The following is a 17,956-nucleotide window of genomic DNA, read 5'->3' on the forward strand; positions in this document are numbered from 1 at the left end:
GATCATGGCATCCGGTCCCACCACTTCATGGCAAATAGATGGGGAAGCAATGGAAACAGTGACAGAATTTATTTTAGGGGGCTCTGAAATCACTACAGATGGTGATTGCAGCCATGAAATTAAAAGACACTTGCTCCTTGGAAGGAAAGCTAATGACTAACCTAGATAGCATATTAAAAAGCAGAGATATTACTTTGCCAACGAAGGTCCATCTAGTCAAAGCTGTGGTTTTTCCAGTAGTCATGTATGGATGTGAGAGTTGGACTGTGAAGAAAGCTGAGCACCATAGAATTGATACTTTTGAACTGTGGCATTGGAGAAGACTCTTGAGAGTCTCTTGGACTGCAAGGAGAGCCAACCAGTCCATCCTAAGGGAGATCAGTCCTGAGTGTTCATTGAAAGGACTGATGTTGAAGCAGAATCTCCAATCCTTTTGCCACCTGATGCGAAGAGGGGACTCATTTGAAAAGACCCTGATGCTGGGAAAGATTGAGGGCAGGAGGAGAAGGGGACAACAGAGGATGAGATGGTTTTTTGGCATCACCAACTCAATGGACATGAGTTTGAGTAAACTCTTGAAGTTGGCGATGGACAGGGAAGCTTGGCGTGCTTCAGTCCACGGGGTCACAAAGAGTCAAACATGACTGAGTGGCTGAACTAACTGGGACATATTTTGATTTGCTAGAAAAGTTTATCTTCTTAACTGATTATCCTGACGACACACAGCCTAACAACTACATGTTGGCTTGTCTTATCCTGACCTCGGCTTTTCTCTCTAAAGCTATTTACCTGCAACCATTTTCAAAACATTTCTCCATCTTCATGAAATGCTTTTCGAAGTTCTAGTTAGATTTTTCTTCCTTTATTTAAAAGAAAAAAAGAATGTGAAAAAATTAGAAATATGATTATGAATGCTTCTAAAGATGAGAGAGCCCTGTTTTGGCACTTTCAACTGAAGTTTATCGGTAACTTTTACTGAAATTTTACGAGGAAACGCTAAACATCTGGTTAGCTCACCATTGATCCTTGGGTTGTGCTGATGTTTTAGAGGAACTTGCAACGAAAGCAAGCCTCTAACATGTTGTCTTTGGTGGATCTCTTCTTCGCTTGTCCTTCTTCGGGCTATCATAATAAACTACTTATTGTGACTTGTCAAGAGATTTTTCCCTTCACTCCATTCTTCTCAAGGCAGGTTTTATTTTATCTTCTATGTGAAATGCAGAGGCCCAGGCCTGGTGGAAACCCTGAAGAGAAGAAGATGGAAGGCTAAGTCAGTGTGAGGCCAAGAATCCAGATTTGGAAGGAGTAGCAGATTTGCAGGGCTTCCCTGGTGGCTCAGATAGTAAAGAGTCTACCTGCAGTACAGGAGACCTGGGTTCAATCTCTGGGTCAGGAATATCCCCTGGAGAAGGAAATGGCAACCCACTCCAGTATCCTTGCCTGGAAAATTCCATGGATGGAGGCTGTAGTCAATGGGGTCGCAGAGTCGGATACGACCGAGTGACTTCACTTTTTCACTTTCAGCAGACTCACAAAGGACATCTGAATGACCCTGCTTGCCTTGCCTGGGACTCTGTGAAGTGGACTGTGGTCAGGCAGGGTTGGCCACTGTGCCCAGAGCATGGCGTTCACCACTGAACTGTTACGTCTTGCCCCTTTCATGCCTGTAGCACTTAGTACTCTCTTGTGCCTCTTACCTCACATGATTATCCTGTTTTCTTAAACACCAGGCTGGTTTCCAGACAGTGTACAGATGACTCATTTCACTGGATTTGGGGTGTGAATGGCTCTGCTAATGGATGCCAGCGTGACCTGCATAACCACCTGATGGTCTTACTGCCAGTGCCCAACTAGGATGTAAATAATTAGGGGGCTGATGTCATGGAATAGGAAATTTTCAATAAGTATTCAAGTGAACTGACCAAGTCAGGAGACCAGCCCTAACTCTACTGACTACCAGAAGGAATAACTTGCTTTCCCAAGATTAAAATCTGCCCTGCAAAATCTGTGCTGTTTGGTAACATTTTTCTTTTTAAACATGTGAAATTATGTCACGTTTCTGGTGGGTCATAGGCGCTCAGCTTTTGCCTGAGGCCACATCGCTCTGTGTTTTCTTATGGCAAGCTTACTCCCACATTTACCTGCCAGGCCCCTGTAGGAATTTTGCTCTGTGGCTTGGCCTTTCTGGACCCCATTTAACCTCTCTGGACGGCAGTTTTTTCATCTGTAAAATTGTCCTGCTACCTGCTCTGCCTACATCATGAGATCTTCCGACGACCCAAAGAGGTAATCCAGGAAAAGGACTATAAAGTTCACAAAATAAAAAAATAAAATAAAATAAAAAATAAAGTTCACCAAATATAACATAATAGAATGTATCCTCATTAAATTCATTAGTAGTGTTATGATTATTATTTTTATGGTATTGAAATGTGATCAAACCCAACATCTAGTATCTGCAAGTAAAGCTTCTTGACTTTCATCTAATTAAACTGAATCTTCACCCATTGGTCGGCAGACCAGCCTAAAATCTGTGGAATGTTAAGTTTCTGGACACGTTCTCATTCTCTTTTTATATTCCCCTGTGGTTTCTTGTGACTTTACAAAGATCAAGAGGCCACCTCACAGGTTACCTTTCATTCAGGAGGTTGTGGCATCCTATTCATTGTCAGGTTCTGGACATTTTCCTCCTCATCATAGAAAATTGGTGTCACGTGGAGTGTCCTTTCCTCACTCTTGCCCTCTGCTTCCTCTTTGGTGAATGTCCACCTAAAACTAGAAAAAGGAAATCGGAAACCATGTGTGTTAGCATGGAACACCCGTCACAGGACACTTCGAAACTTCCAGACATATTTAGCTCTTGAATATTATGGATCTTTCTTGTATCCTTTGGTAAAATATTAAACAAAATGATAGACAAAGTGTAGACTCTCTGAAACCCCATGGAGCTGCGTGATTTGAGTACTCGTTCAGAGATGAGCCACGAGGAAGGTTTATGCCGTGTTTGCTGTGCCCGTGTCACCTGAGTGCTTCCCTGTGGCTCAGCTGGTAAAGAGTCCGCCTGCAGTGTGGGAGGCCTGGGTTCGATCCCCGGGTCGGGAAGATCCCCTGGAGAAGGGAGAGGCTGCCCACTCCAGTATCCTAACACCACCTTCACCATTTTTGTCATGCCCACTTATGACTTGTGCCATTATTTGTCTTCTTTAAGTTGATTGCTTTGACTTAGAAAGAAATACATTTATTTTAAAAGGAAAATGTATAACCATAAGATACATGGAAGGTCAGTATCATTTCTCATAGATAAAAGATAATGGTAAATATAAGAGCAATAAGAAAAAAAAAAGTATTATATATTAGCAATATATTGTAGCCAGCCAAAACCAAGGTCTACTCTTTGCTTGTCCAAAAGAAAAAAAAAAAGAAAATAAAGGAAGTCTGTAAGTACCAATTTTCTCTATGAGGAAATAAGGATCAAAGGAAAATTTAAAAGTTAATACTTTTGCATTATGTTTTAGTATTTTCTTTATTATGACTTCAATCATTTAACATTAAACACGGTCACAAACATGGTATAATCATATATTCTGATGGTATATGGAAATTTTGTCTTTATGGATATTTTCAGTACTGTGACATACATTGCTGGGGAGTTACATCTTTTGAACTTCATTAAAAAATCTATTCTTTACCTCATTTCTTAATTAAAGGAAAGAAGGACTTTATTTCTTTAAACCAAAGTCTTCACTGTATATCATAAAATAACCACCACATCAGTAAACTACTAAATGATTATTTATTCAAATACCAGTGAAGTGCTTTGCATGGTATTCTGATTCGGTCCTCACAACAGCTCTTGAAGTACTAGCGTTAGTTGCTCAGCTTTGTTCGTTCGACCCTTTGCGACCTCCCTGGACTGTAGCCCGCCAGGTTCTTCTCTCCATGGAATTTTCCAGGCAAGAATACTGGAGTGGATTGCCATCCATTGGATCTCCAGGGGATCTTCCCAACCCAGGGATTGAACCTGGGTCTCCTGCATCACAGGCAGATTCTTTACAGGCTGAGACATTAAACACTATCAAAGAACCCATTTTGCAGATGTGAAAAATAGGCTTTATTTTTATTAGTTTGACATGATCACAGAGCTAACAGATCAGATAACTCAGACTGATTCTGGAGCCTGCAATCTTAACTCCTCCTGAAATAATCTTACTTATAAGAAAAAAAAAAAAAAGATGGCTAAGTATAGTAAGAGGCCATCAGTTCAGTTCAGTTCAGTCGCTCAGTCATGTCCGACTCTTTGTGACCCCATGAATCGCAGCATGCCAGGCCTCCCTGTCCATCACCAACTCCTGGAGTTCACTCAGACTCACATCCATCGAGTCAGTGATGCCATCCAGCCATCTCATTCTCTGTCGTCCCCTTCTCCTCCTGCTCCCAATCCCTCCCAGCATCAGAGTCTTTTCCAATGAGTCAGCCCTTCGCATGAGGTGGCCAAAGTACTGGAGTTTCAGCTTTAGCATCATTCCTTCCAAAGAACACCCAGGACTGATCTCCTTTAGGATGGACAGGTTGGATCTCCTTGCAGTCCTAGGGACTCTCAACAGTCCTCTCCATCACCACAGTTCAAAAGCATCAATTCTTCAGTGCTCAGCTTTCTTCACCGTCCAACTCTCACATCCATACATGACCACAGGAAAAACCATAGCCTTGACTAGATGGACCTTTGTTGGCAAAGTAATGCCTCTGCTTTTGAATATGCTATCTAGGTTGGTCATAACTTTCCTTCCAAGGAGTAAGCGTCTTTTAATTTCATGGCTGAAATCACCATCTGCAGTGATTTTGGAGCCCAAAAAAATAAAGTCTGACACTGTTTCCACTGTTACCCCATCTATTTCCCATGAAGTGATGGGACAGGATGCCATGATCTTAGTTTTCTGAATGTTGTTAATTATTATTACTTTTTCTTAAGTATGTTAACCATCTACCTCACTGAAATTGACATTCTGAAGTTTCTGTATCTTTGAAAGAATGAACTTTACAATTTGGATTTAGGTTCAGGAGGTAAAGTAAATAAGCAAATATCCAAGAATAACAAAATACATTTTGCTTATCTTTCTTGTTTTAGTTCATTTTCAAATGAATGTCCAACCTCCCTCTCTGTCTTCCATTTTGTCCCCTCCCTCCTTTCCTCCCTTCTTTCCTTCATATTGCTTTACTTAAATTCCTTATTACGATGTTATTTTATTAACAAAACTTGGAAGATGAATTTAAGAGGAAGTTTCTGAGGGCATTCATAGAGCCAGGGAGGAGTAAAAATTCCAGAAGTCTGCAGAATCCAAGTGGAGAGGATTTTATTTTAAATTGCCAGCAGTGGCTCCCGCCACTATTTCACTCCATGCCCCTTTATCATTACTTCATTCCTATTTCCACGTCCTTTATGGCAGGGTTTCTCAACCTTGGTACTGTCGATATGGTAGGCCAGATCATTCTTTACTGGAAATGACTGCCTTGTACATTGTAAGGTGTCTAGCAGTATTCCTAGGCTTTGCCTACTAGATGCCAGCCCTACCCCTTAACTATGACAATCAAAATGGTTATCAGGAGCTTCCCTGGTGGTCCAGTGGTTAAGAATCTGCCTTCCAATGCAGGGGACATGGTTTCAATTCCTGGTCAGGGAACTTAGACCCCATATGCTACGGGGCAACTAAGCCTGTGCCACAGCTAGAGAGGCTGGGCACTCTAGAGCCCTGAGCACCTCAACAAAGACCCAGAACAGCCAAATAAAAACAGAGGACTTTGCAAAATTCATCCTGATGAAGAACTGTGGCTAGGGATTACCTAAGCTTGTGGTACTTCTCTGCTTATTTTGCTGTTAATTGATATCTGTTATTGTTGCTGTGGTGGTTTTATTGTCGTCACATCTACCTTTATTGAAGCTCCTCTCTCTGCTTAGAAAGAGGACAGCTTAGAACTCTTTAGGTCATAATAAAATCTAGCTTGATTTTCAAGGCATAGCAGTGGAGGTTTAAAAAAAAAAAGATGGCATTATAACATGTGTATCTAAATGTTTTTACTTTGATTTCAGTTAGTGAAACTAAATTTCTAGCAGATTGTCTTCCCAAAGAAGGATAGTTCTGAAGGTACTGATCAAGCACTGTGACTTTTGGAAGTGAATGAAAGCCTTATCAGCCTGAATGGGCCTGGGATCACTGTGAAAATCAGAAAAGGAATGGACAACACTGATTGCTTTTTGGCTAATCTGAGGTTTCCAGGATTCCAGGGGCATCTTTTTTTCACCAGCATAAGCTGGTATTATGCTTCACTTGTTTTGTTTAATTAGAGAAAAGAACAGATCCTCATCTTGCTATATGATGTAGTGACATGAATCAGAAGATATGATACTCAGAGATTCCTCATTTAGATTGTAAGAGTTGCCCTGTCACTACTTGGCAAACTCTCCTGAAGCCTTTTGGAGCCCCAAGACATAAGTGTCATCATTTGATGGATCATTGACTCAAAATTCACATCAGCAGCACCATTTCTAATTCTTACCTGTTGGATCAGTAAAACAGCCTGGTGTCCTTTGTTGGAAAAGATGATGGAGCAGAGGAAAGTGAAAATACAGTGAAGGACTTAGAACAAAAACTTGAGAAAGATTTTATAGGAGAGGGTGTTTGCGATGGAACCTAACAAGCACAGCTTTTCTCTCACTGTCACTTGGAAATTGCCTATATTCATAATATTTTCCTGAACAGTTGCTATGCTAAGGCTAAGTTTCAGAAGAGTGTAGCAATTATGTAAAGACTCACCCTCGGAAGCAGGTCTTCTTTTGTAAGCTGTGCCTCTGGTTGCATTGAAAAGATAACACTTTTTGTTTCTGTTTTCATCATGTCTACTATTGTCCGCTTCTTACTCTACTCTTACTCAGATCCTGTTAGTTTATTCCTCCTTTTTATGCCTGGAGACTCTCCTCTAGATTTATTCTCTCTTAGAAGTATTCCATTATACTTCCCTATGATCAAAACCAGTATTCAAAGAAAAATGTTCAAGTCATTTAGGAGAGGCACTGATAAGGTACCCTGCACCTTTCTAAAACACAGAAGTTAATACTAATTGATCCTTTGATATATTTGCTTTAAGGCACTGCTTTTGCATATTTAATAGTGAGATTAATGTATTAGTTATGGTGGGATAAATTTAAGGTATAAATTATTTTGAGAACCTCACAAACACCTGTCTGTTTTCATGATGAATGAAACTGATTAAGGCTTTTACTGCTACAACTCAAACAAGCACACAAAATTCACTGGAACATAAGGTTTAATGTTATTATTAATGAAATTTCCTTGTTTCACCTACCTACTTCATAAGTACCTTTCTTTTCTACTGTTACTTGTGTCTGTGTCTTAGATGTGTTGATTTAAGATTCCTCAGTGCCCCGCTTTGAGGATAGATAGCAGCATAATTAAATAGGTGTATTCATCTGCATGCATGTCTTATGCTATGCTCTAAAATTTATCGTGGAGAATGTGGACATAGTATGGACTCATGCATGGGTTATTTTAAGTGAATTGTAGAGTTCAAGACTGCAGAAACTTTCAGATGTCATCTACTGGAGGCTTCAAAATAAAATCCCTTAAAAAGAGATAGATTATAGGCTATAATGCTCCCAGGAATCCTAAGTGCTGTCAGCACGGACCTCTTTAGAACCTGTTGAGACTCAGTGGAGTGAAATGACTTGGAGTAAATTCCCATTGCTGGTTAAAAGAGGTTGAGGCAACAGCTTCCTTTCTTGGGCTCCAGCATTACCCAATGCTTTCCTTTGTCAACTTTAACTTCTGGTGCAGTAGTATTCCTTTGAGGGTGCTTGTGAAATTGGTTTCATTTCAAACAGTGAAACAGTTCAAGTCTTCTTAAAATTAAGCAGTTAAGTCAAAGCTGGACTTTTTAAGCCCAGAACTTTGAAATAAACATATATAAGGGTAAAAAAAAAAAAAAAAAAACTTCTTAAATAAATTCTTAATCTTAGACCCTGAGTAAAAGTGTTTTGCCATATTGACCTCAAGCCTTTCCTTTGACTTGGATCTCCCCTCCCCAGCTTTTTTAATAAGTCGGTTCTACATAGGGCCTAGTATAAGTCAGCACGCTGGAGGTACTCCACCAATTCTGTTGTTTTTTTCACTCACATTTTCACACATAGTTTCTGATAGTGCTTACAGGGCACACTGAACTACACACACTCTCTCACTCCAAAATCTGTCACCTTAAAGCAAAGCAAAAGCCTTCTCTCCTTGCTCAATGGATGACTGGGTAGTTAGCTGTTCTTTGCACATATTCATGTTGAGTAGGTGCTGGATAACATCACTTGTTCTTTTTTTAATGTGACTCATGACAAAATTACCCCAGCTTTCAGTAATATCAAGGGAGAAAAAAAAAAAAACTTGCCATCTGCAATTTACTGCTTTTAACCTGAAAAACAGGATCTAAAATGATACTCAGATACTTTGGAGGCTTCACGTGTTATAGGCAGAAACTGGCAGATGGCACAGGGTGGTAGGCTGGGCAACACAAGAAGAGAAGGCGGAACCGAGTAGGCAGTGGTGTGGAAGAGCTTTGGAAAAGGTCATGACCATTTTTTAAATCAGAGAGAATTAATTACTTCCTTTTGTCTCCAAATAGCCAGTATATGGGTTTTCTCAGTAACACTTTGTGGTTGGTCTCTCGGGAGGGAGACTAAGTAGTGATACAAGGGGTATCAGTTATGTCTGTGGATAAGGAGACCATCCTAACCTTTAATTTTAAGCCATACAACTTGAAAAGCTTACTCAATGTAAGATTGTTGTTTCTCCTCTTTGTACAATGCATTTACTTGGATTTCTGTAACTAGAGATTAACAGCATCATAATTTACTTTGGAGACGAGAACATAAAAAGGGATACATGGAGCAATTCCTAAAACTTTATTTTCTTTGGACATATTCTTATGCAGCTGTAAGCATAACATAATAGATTTTCAGGAAATATTTATAAAATACTGACACAGGGAAGAATTTATGTATGCCCAGCGTCCAGAAATTTATACAGTCTAAAATTTCAAAGAATTTGTGCTGAACATAAGAGACTTTTGACATCCAGTTGCTTCCATCAGCATTTTCCAATGTAGCTCACAAGGCAGAAATATCCTGATGGGCATATCTTTGACACATAGTGATAATTTGAATTGATTTTAGTAGTATCCCATTTAGAAAGATTGAAAAGACAAATATAGCTGTATGTGTGGTAAAGAATGTGCAGTTTGTATTTTGAAATATCTTTAAAATCACAAGGATGTAGATGATACCATTAACTCACTGCTGAAATCCTCTCAGTTGAACAAAGACCAGTATTTTCTGTGTTCTGGGATACATTCCATGTGTGATTTAAGGTGGCAGAGCTAAGCCTCAGGTTGATAGCCCATCTCTACGTTATGAGTCAAAGAGCTGTCCATGGTACTGAATGACTTGAGCCTTGATGAGAATGGACACGGGATGCAAAGGAAAATGACTGGAATCCCTTGACCTGTCCTGAAATAATGGCACTGAACTAATATAGTAATAAAGGCACTGGGATAATGGGATCCCATGGGATTTAGCAAAATAAGAGTAGAGACAGTTGGTAAAGAGTAGCCTATAGTTCAAAGTCCAGGAACATCTAAGTTTCAGGTTCAGCTGTACAATTTGAGCCCTGTGGTTTATCTCGAGGCAGTAATTGTCAAAGATAGTTTTGAATAATCGTACCCAATGCAACTGCATTATCTGAGGTGATGAGTTTGCCTCTCCTTTTAAGGCAAGCAGTTTTGGGCTTGATCATTACTTCAATTACCAAATCAAAAGACAAAGCCAGGTGCTGAGGTACCGAGACTGTGGCTCCTTGCCTATTCTTTTCTCTCCCCTTCTCTCCTTACCTCACCTCCCTTCCCTTTCTCCCTTCTTTTCGCTCTCCCTTCTACCCCTCCCATCCTTTCCCACTGTCTTCCTTTCTCTCTTCCTTTCTTCCTTTCTTCATCTGTCTGCTGGTCTCTGTCTGACTCTCTTTGAATATTGACTCTTAAGTCAATATTCAAACTGATAAATCAGGGATATGTATCTTTATGAGTTTCATCTTTGAGAGGACATTTCAAAGAGAGGTCCTGATCAATGGTGGACCTAGTTATTTTTGACAATTTTTTTTCCTCAAATAAACTTATTAGGACTTTGAGAGGATATCCTTTGAGCAATTCTTGTCTGCCTCCACTGAGACTTGGTAGACTTTCAACTGTCTTCTCAACTACCATCCTTACTTCTTCATCATATCCCTGTTTCATGAAGCAGTTTCTGTGCTTCTCTCCAAATGTAGATGAATTGTAATTTCCTGGGAACTCTTTGGGATCATAAGGAAAATAATTCCTTTTATGAGAATGGAAAACTTGGCATCTTTTGGTCTCAGGTAGATTACTAACCTTCTTTCTCAAGGGAGATGAATCAGCGTTCATGGGAGTCACAGTCTAATGAAGCCAATGGCCACAGTGTTCTCTCCCTCAAAAGAGACACAAATAGCTAACTTCCTGACCTGGTGCCAACATAAGAAATACAGTAATGGCCTGTCACATCTGAATTCCTTCTTGCCCTTGATACACTCTCTTTATCCCCATTTTATATGACCTCTTTCTCATCTCCCCATAGTTTAGTGAGCAGACATCCCCTGGCATGAGCTATGTAAATATTGTAACTGAATTACTGCCTGTTTACTTAACTCACTGTAGAAAACCATGATAAGCTTTTTAATTACAAAATTAGCTCTGCCAAATCAATTTCTTTCATTTAATGAACTGAAGAAAATGGCAGAACGAGGATAAACCATGCCCCTTTCCTCTTCTTTTTAAGAGTAGACTTTGTCTAAAAATAGTTATTATGTAAAATAACAAAAGCAACAACAGCAGCAACATCACTGTTATCCCTGTCCAGTACTGTGTGACTTTTTTTAAGCTTTTAAGCCATACTAGATCCATTCAGTCAGTACTACATGAAATACTCACCTTGAACCTACACATTTCAGCCTTGTCCTGACCCTCCCAGCTCTTTACTTACCAGTTTAGTTTCATCTTATGAGCAGGTTCCCTGTATAGTGTCTTGCATCTCTCTTTAGATATGTCACTCATCACTTCTAGGACACATCTCTCAACTATATATGTCTGCCAATGAAACACAACTTTCGATCCTTTAGGTACACGTCTCTGATAAACCAAGACCAAGGATAAGGACTTTATCTAGTCTGTAGCCAACAACCTAAGATCCCCCTGGATTCTCCAGCAAGGACTGAACAAATCCTAACAGTAAAATAAGTGACTTATGTATGTCCTTCTTTGTTTTCTCCACTTTCATTGGAAAGGTGGATGTTTAATCAGTTTTGTTTATTGGTGTGGCTAAATCATTTTAATTTTACTTTATTTAACATAATCACTTTGAGAGATGTTTGGGAATAAAGCCACTTGTGAAATCATTATAATTTCCATGGAGAAACTTCAGGGATATTTTACCAAATTGCTTCTGAATTGCTACACCTATGGTTAAACCTAAAGAGGAATATCAGGGGGAAAGAAGTTATCACTTATGAAAATGAGAAAGAATACCCATGTGGGAAGTTCTTCCCATTCTCCATCCCTTATCCAAGCATATTTCTCAAAATTAGATTATTTATGCTATATCTCTAATTAGACTTATTTCAAAATCTCAAGCTAAAATAAATAGAGTTGTTGTTCAGAAAAACACATAGTATATAATCATAAGATTTCTAAGACTATTGCAACATTTGACCAACAGTGTCTTTACTGAAGTTTTTATGCTTTCTTTGTCTGGATAAGACCAGATGCATATGGAAACAGACTTAAAATATTTTTGCCTATGACTAGAAAATCAAGAAAAAAAATTTTGAAAGCTATACATTATTTATGTCGCAGCATATAACTGGGGAACTATAAATCCAGGGGACTAGGCAATTTTTCCCCACTAATGTTGCATTAAAATAGAATTCTCTTAATATGCATTTACAAATGCATTGCCATTAATTCTGTAAGTTCTTTCTTTTCCCATTCCTCATTTTTGGCCAAACTTTTATTGGCTGAGTTGACAGTGGTTATTGTCTAGTAAGAGATAGTTTGTGAAGAATAACTTATTTCATTGGATCCCTCAGCTAGGAACTCATCCCGTGTTTGCTCCGCTCCTCATCTGTTGACCACAACTGTGGCTCTTGCTAGTGCCTAAAGTGACATAATAATTAATTAAGGAGTTTGTGTCTTTTCCTTGGAATGCTTTAGGGCAGTGCAGGACAATTAAGTCTTTAGAGGAATGAGAACTGATCTTTTATCTATTTTAAGTCTACAGATGTCATAACTGTGAGTCACAAAGTTGTGACATGACACACTCATCTCAGAAAATTGTCTTCATGGAATCTTGACTCGAAGATCTCACTCTCTTGCAATCTTGTGTTGATATGTTCTCATTAAAGCAAAAGACAACTTCCTGATTTAGTTTCTGGGAATCTCCTCCAAAAAAATTCCAATCTTTGGGGCCTATTTTGCAAATAGCCTTTATGTCATGAGTCAGGACACGGCATGAGGAATTTCTCCTTGAAAAGAGATCACTGTTTTTGACAATTAGAGTCTCCCAATGCAGTCATCAGACTGCACATGGCTGATGTGTGTGCATGTGTGGAGAGGGGTCTCCATTCCCCGGAACCATAATGTTGGGTTTCATATTGTCTGAGATTAGCATCTCTTCAAAATCAACCATGTACTGCTTTCTCTCCAAATCGCCTTCCCTGCTGACCATAACTGGTTATATAATCCTGCGTCTTCCATTATCCTGACCACTGATCCGTGCCCGATGGCTTTGCCAGGTCTCACAACGCCACAAGCTTTTGATTGCTGTACTCTAAGCTCCTTAATAAGACAATTAAAAATGATTTACAAATGGCCATCACAATACTATTGGGGATCAGGCAGAGAATGTTCCATGTGCTGCAGTATTAAAAATGCATGCCCTTCTACAGCTTCTTTTGCAGCTGCCTTTAATACCAGTACTGGTTTACTTCTGTCCTTCCCCCCTGCCCCCTGAATTATTATATTACAGTAGTCCTTTCTAAGTCATGTACATCTGGAAAGAATCCAAGGGCTATGCCACTGATCCTGGGTTGTTCTGAAAGCATTTCCCCATTTCCCTTGTAGTTGGGGGGTGTGGCGGGTTGACAGGAACTGCCTAGAACTCTATGGAGTTAAAAGGTATTACAAATAGTCTCTCATCAAGCTGGTTCATTCTCAGCTTGAGGGTCACACATCCATCCTAATTTGTTTCCTCTTTCCTCTTCACTCTTATTGCTACATTGTTTACAATGGGCAGATTTCCCAAAGATTTTATTGTGAGTCATACAAAAGTTTGTCTATAGAAAATGGAAATTAATCAGAAATATTGGTGTTGGTGTTATGAATACAATAATTGAGAAATTGAGACAGAATGTCATCTTATCTTGTAAGATGCTTTTTTTTTTGGGTTTTATTAAGTCGAGTTTTTCTATTCTAGAGAAGTTAAAATTGATATTGACCCAAATTTTAAGAAAATTCTCTATTTTTAATGCTGAGACCTGAGGATTAATAAAATTGGCATTGACTGGCTTTTTGTAACTTTTCTTATGAAGAGTATTTGGAATGGACTTAAAAAATAAAAAAAAAGAAGAAGAAGGAGAATCTTTGAAGCCAGGTATCCCTGTATTTCGGGCTCCCCTGGTCACTCAGCTGGTAAAGAATCCACTTGCAATGCAGGAGACCCCAGTTTGATTCCTTGGTTGGGAGGATCCCCTGGAGAAGGGATAGCTACCCACTCCAGTATTCTTGGGCTTCCCTGGTAGCTCAGATGGTAAAGAACCCGCCTGCAATACGGGAGACCTGGGTTTGATCCCTGGTTTGGGAAGATCTCCTGGAGGAGGGCATGACAACCCACTCCAGGATTCTTGCCTGGAGGATCCCCATGGACAGAGGAACCTGATGGCCTACCATCTTTGGATCATAAAGAACTGGACATGACTGAGCGACTAAGCTCAGCACAGCATAGTGGCACATCCCTGTATTTCATTCTTGCCTCTGCTATTTAGTAAAGTGTAGGACCTTGAGAAAGATGCTATAGTCATCTGCGATTCCATTTTTTCATCAATAAAATAAATATATGCATCCTGACATCTCAGGTTTACTGTGACTGTTGCATAAAGTAATCTACGTAAAGTGCCTGGCTCACTGATTGAGCACACTTTGAAGCATCCTTTGTAAGCATACTTTGAAGTGGTGGAGATTGAAAATATTTTTTTAGGGTTTCATCTAATAACTGTGGATGTCATGGAAGGCCACAGTCCCAGAAGGAAAGTAAATAGAGATAGGGAAAATACACCAGTGAGAGGCGGCCAATGTGTTCCAAAGTGTAGTAACTGCAGACCCGTCAAGTGTTCCGAATACAGTCATTGCAAACCCATCAACCCGTGAGATTGTGATTTAAGGATACACCCTTCGTTGGTTAGAATTGGCTTACCATCCAGTAGAGACCAGTCCTAAATGTATATAAGACATCCATGACTCTAGCCAAGGTAGACATAGCTGGAACATCATGTCTTTTAGGCAAGATTTCAAGCTCTCTGAGAACAGTAGAATTCTTCACTTAACCATACTTTTTATACTACATATTCAAGAGATATTTTTTGGTTGCACCAGATTAAATTAAATTTGCTTCAAGATTAATGTTAAACCTTCAATCAACACATATTTATTGAACATCTATTATGAGAAAGTGACTGGAATAGGACCAGCAAGGGTCGTTGGAATATATGGAGTATAAGACTCTCATTCTGGGATAGAGTAGCATGGAAACATATACACTAACATATGTAAAATAGATAGCCAGTGGAAATTGGCTGCATGATTCAGGGAACTCAAACCGGGGCTCTGTGACAACCTAGAGGGGTGGGATGGGGAGGGATGTCGGAGAGATGCTCAAGAGGGAGGGGACATATGTACACCTATGGCTGATCCATGTTGATGAATGGCAGAAACCAGCACAGTATTGTCATTATCCTTCAATTAAAAGTAAATAATTTAAAAAAAAATAACTGAAGAAAAAATACTTTTATTCTGTATTCTGTGAGTCTGCAATATAGTTGGGGGGAAGAGATACCCAGTTACAGTTCTCAATGTGTCTTAGACAGATTATTTAACATATCTAACAAGTTTTTAATATGCAAAATGAGGGATTGGGGTTGGTCTTTTAGTTTCCTTATTATTTTAGAACTCCAAGTAAAGTAGCCATTTTCATGGCTGCATATTTATGTCAGATGGATGTCATTCACAATAGGTCCCATAAAAGTTTGAAAGTGAAAGTCACTCAGTCAGGTCTGATTCTTTGCAGCTCCATGGACTGTAACCTGCCAGTCTCCTCTGTCCATGGAATTCTCCAGGCCAGAATATTGGAGTCAGTAGCCATTCCCAACCTAGGAATCAAACCCAGGTCTCCAGGATTGCAGGAGTATTCTTTACCATCTGAGCCACCAGGGAAGCCCAACAGGCCCTGTAGGTATGAGGAAAACAAAGATCTCTGGAGGCTGGGTAGACAGATATTTGTGGAGGTGTTGAAATTTGAATTGATTCTTAAAGGATAGACTGAGGTGAAAAATCACTCTTCATCACCAAATAGCATTGGAAAGTTATGCAGAGAATCCACTACCTGATTGTGTGTGTGTGTGTGTGCATGCGTGTGCGCACACGGTACAAGATTCAGCAAGAAGTACATTTAGAATTACCCTGCTTTTTCCCTTGTAGATTTTTCCGTCTCTCCACATTTCTTTCTACATTTCCAGAATCTATTAATAGCTGTTTTAGTCATACCAAATATCTGAAAAGAATGTGTGTTCTTTGTGATACAGAAATTTGAGATAGTTAGAATTTCAAGAGAAGATTATGCTTTCTTAATGTCTGAATCAACCCAGTGGCTTGAGTTTGGGATATCAGTTGGTGACTCCTTGTATCTGCTGTCACAAATCAAGTACTGGAACATCTCAAAACAATAATATTCCAAGGAGAGATTTATTTTTCCTTTAATGTATATTTCTGAGGAGGAGGGGGAATACAAATAACCCTTACAGGAGATGTTTAAACATATGGACTCCTCAAGTAGGGCCCAATTAGTAGGAAGAACTCTACAAGGTTCTACTCTGCTCTTGAAATTAAACTTCAAAAAACATGCACTGACTTCCCCCAGGCACAGAAGCAGGATCTGTGTTTTAATCCTGACCTTAATTAAACCTTTACACATACTCTTTATTTTGCTGTCCACTGAAGAAGGGGCAGGTAGAGGGAAGACCTTGAGTACATTTGTTCTTCTCCTCTCCTTGAAAGTGGTATACCCAAAATGTTCTTTCTTTTGGAACAGAGGAAAATTGGATTTCGAAGTAAAGTCACAAGGAGTTATGATAGTAGTACTTACAGAAAGTAGTTGAATGAGTGCCCAGCAATGACTAGGCTTCTCCCTTACCTGTCACTGGAGTCTAGCTATGAAACCGTTAGGTATCATTTCAGGGGGCTCCAAAGAGGTCCAGTCCTTTATGTCTCAATGCTGAAAGAATTCAGCGAGTGGCAAAGTGATGGATAAAATGTGGTTTATTCGAATCGGCGGCCTGTGAAGCCTACAAGCAGACAGACAAAAGGGTGCCACACCCAAAAACTTAGTGGACTACAGTTTTTCATCAAAGGAAAAGTGGGGAGTGAGGAGAAGACTTTCTTTGCCATTCTTTGGTAGATGTCATGCTTCCATCATCATTTCCTCCTCCAGGTTGGGCAGGGAAGTTTTTTTGTCTCTACATGGTCAAGCTAGGTCCAGAAATTTGTGTGTGTGTGTGTGTATGTATGTGTGTGTGTGTTTTATGTGTGCTTTTGAACTGTGATGTTGAAGAAGACTCTTGAGAGTCCCTTGGACTACAAGGAGATCACCAGTCCATCCTAAAGGAAATCAGTCCTGAATATTCATTGGAAGGACTGATGCTGAAGCTGAAACTCCAATACTTTGGCCACCTGATGCGAAGAACTGACTCATTTGAAAAGACCCTGATGCTAGGAAAGATTGAGGGCAGGAGGAGGAAGGGACGACAGAGGATGAGATGGCTGGATGGCATCACCAACTCAACGGACATGAGTTTGAGTAAGCTCCGGGAGTTGGTGATGGACAGGGAGGTCTGACGTGCTGCAGTCCATGGGGTCGCAAAGAGTCAGACACGACTGAGCAACTGAACTGAACTGATGTGTGCAGAGAGCGTATCTTAACACACTGAACTCACTGGCAGGTTGTGGGGTTCAGGCCCCTCTGCCTTATGCCACAGTTTCAGGGCATCTCTCATGCTCCTGTTGCATAATCTTGTTGCTAAGCAAGACTGCTTGGTTTTGTGGTTAAGCAAAGCTGCTTTCTTGAATAATCATTAACTTGGAGGGACCTCACATATTTTTTCAACGTATTGTACCCCTGGTGGCATTAACTATTTAATCAGCTACTTTGTCCCTTTATTCGGTCCCTTTCAGTTACATTCCCTTGCACTTAAAAAAAGCAAAGTCACTGAAAGATCCCGCCTATACTTCGGTGACACTCAATTCTGTAACTAGTTCACTATCATGCATAATGATATCATCCTATAGAACCCGAGGGAAAGCTCAAAGTGATCATTCATCTTACATTTAAATGTAGACAAGGCTTTTTGATGCATGCCTGATCAGAAGAGTGAGGATGATGTTTATATGGGTGCAGATGTATCAGATAGTTTTGCTTTTGAATCTCTTTTTGGCTGTTGTTGAAAACGTATGGAAACAAAATTATAATCAAGAGAGACGGCCCTGCATCTGAGTTTTAAGTTCCTGTTCTTTG

Source organism: Bos javanicus, chromosome 10, assembly GCF_032452875.1.
Source record: "Bos javanicus breed banteng chromosome 10, ARS-OSU_banteng_1.0, whole genome shotgun sequence".
NCBI lineage: Eukaryota > Metazoa > Chordata > Mammalia > Artiodactyla > Bovidae > Bos > Bos javanicus.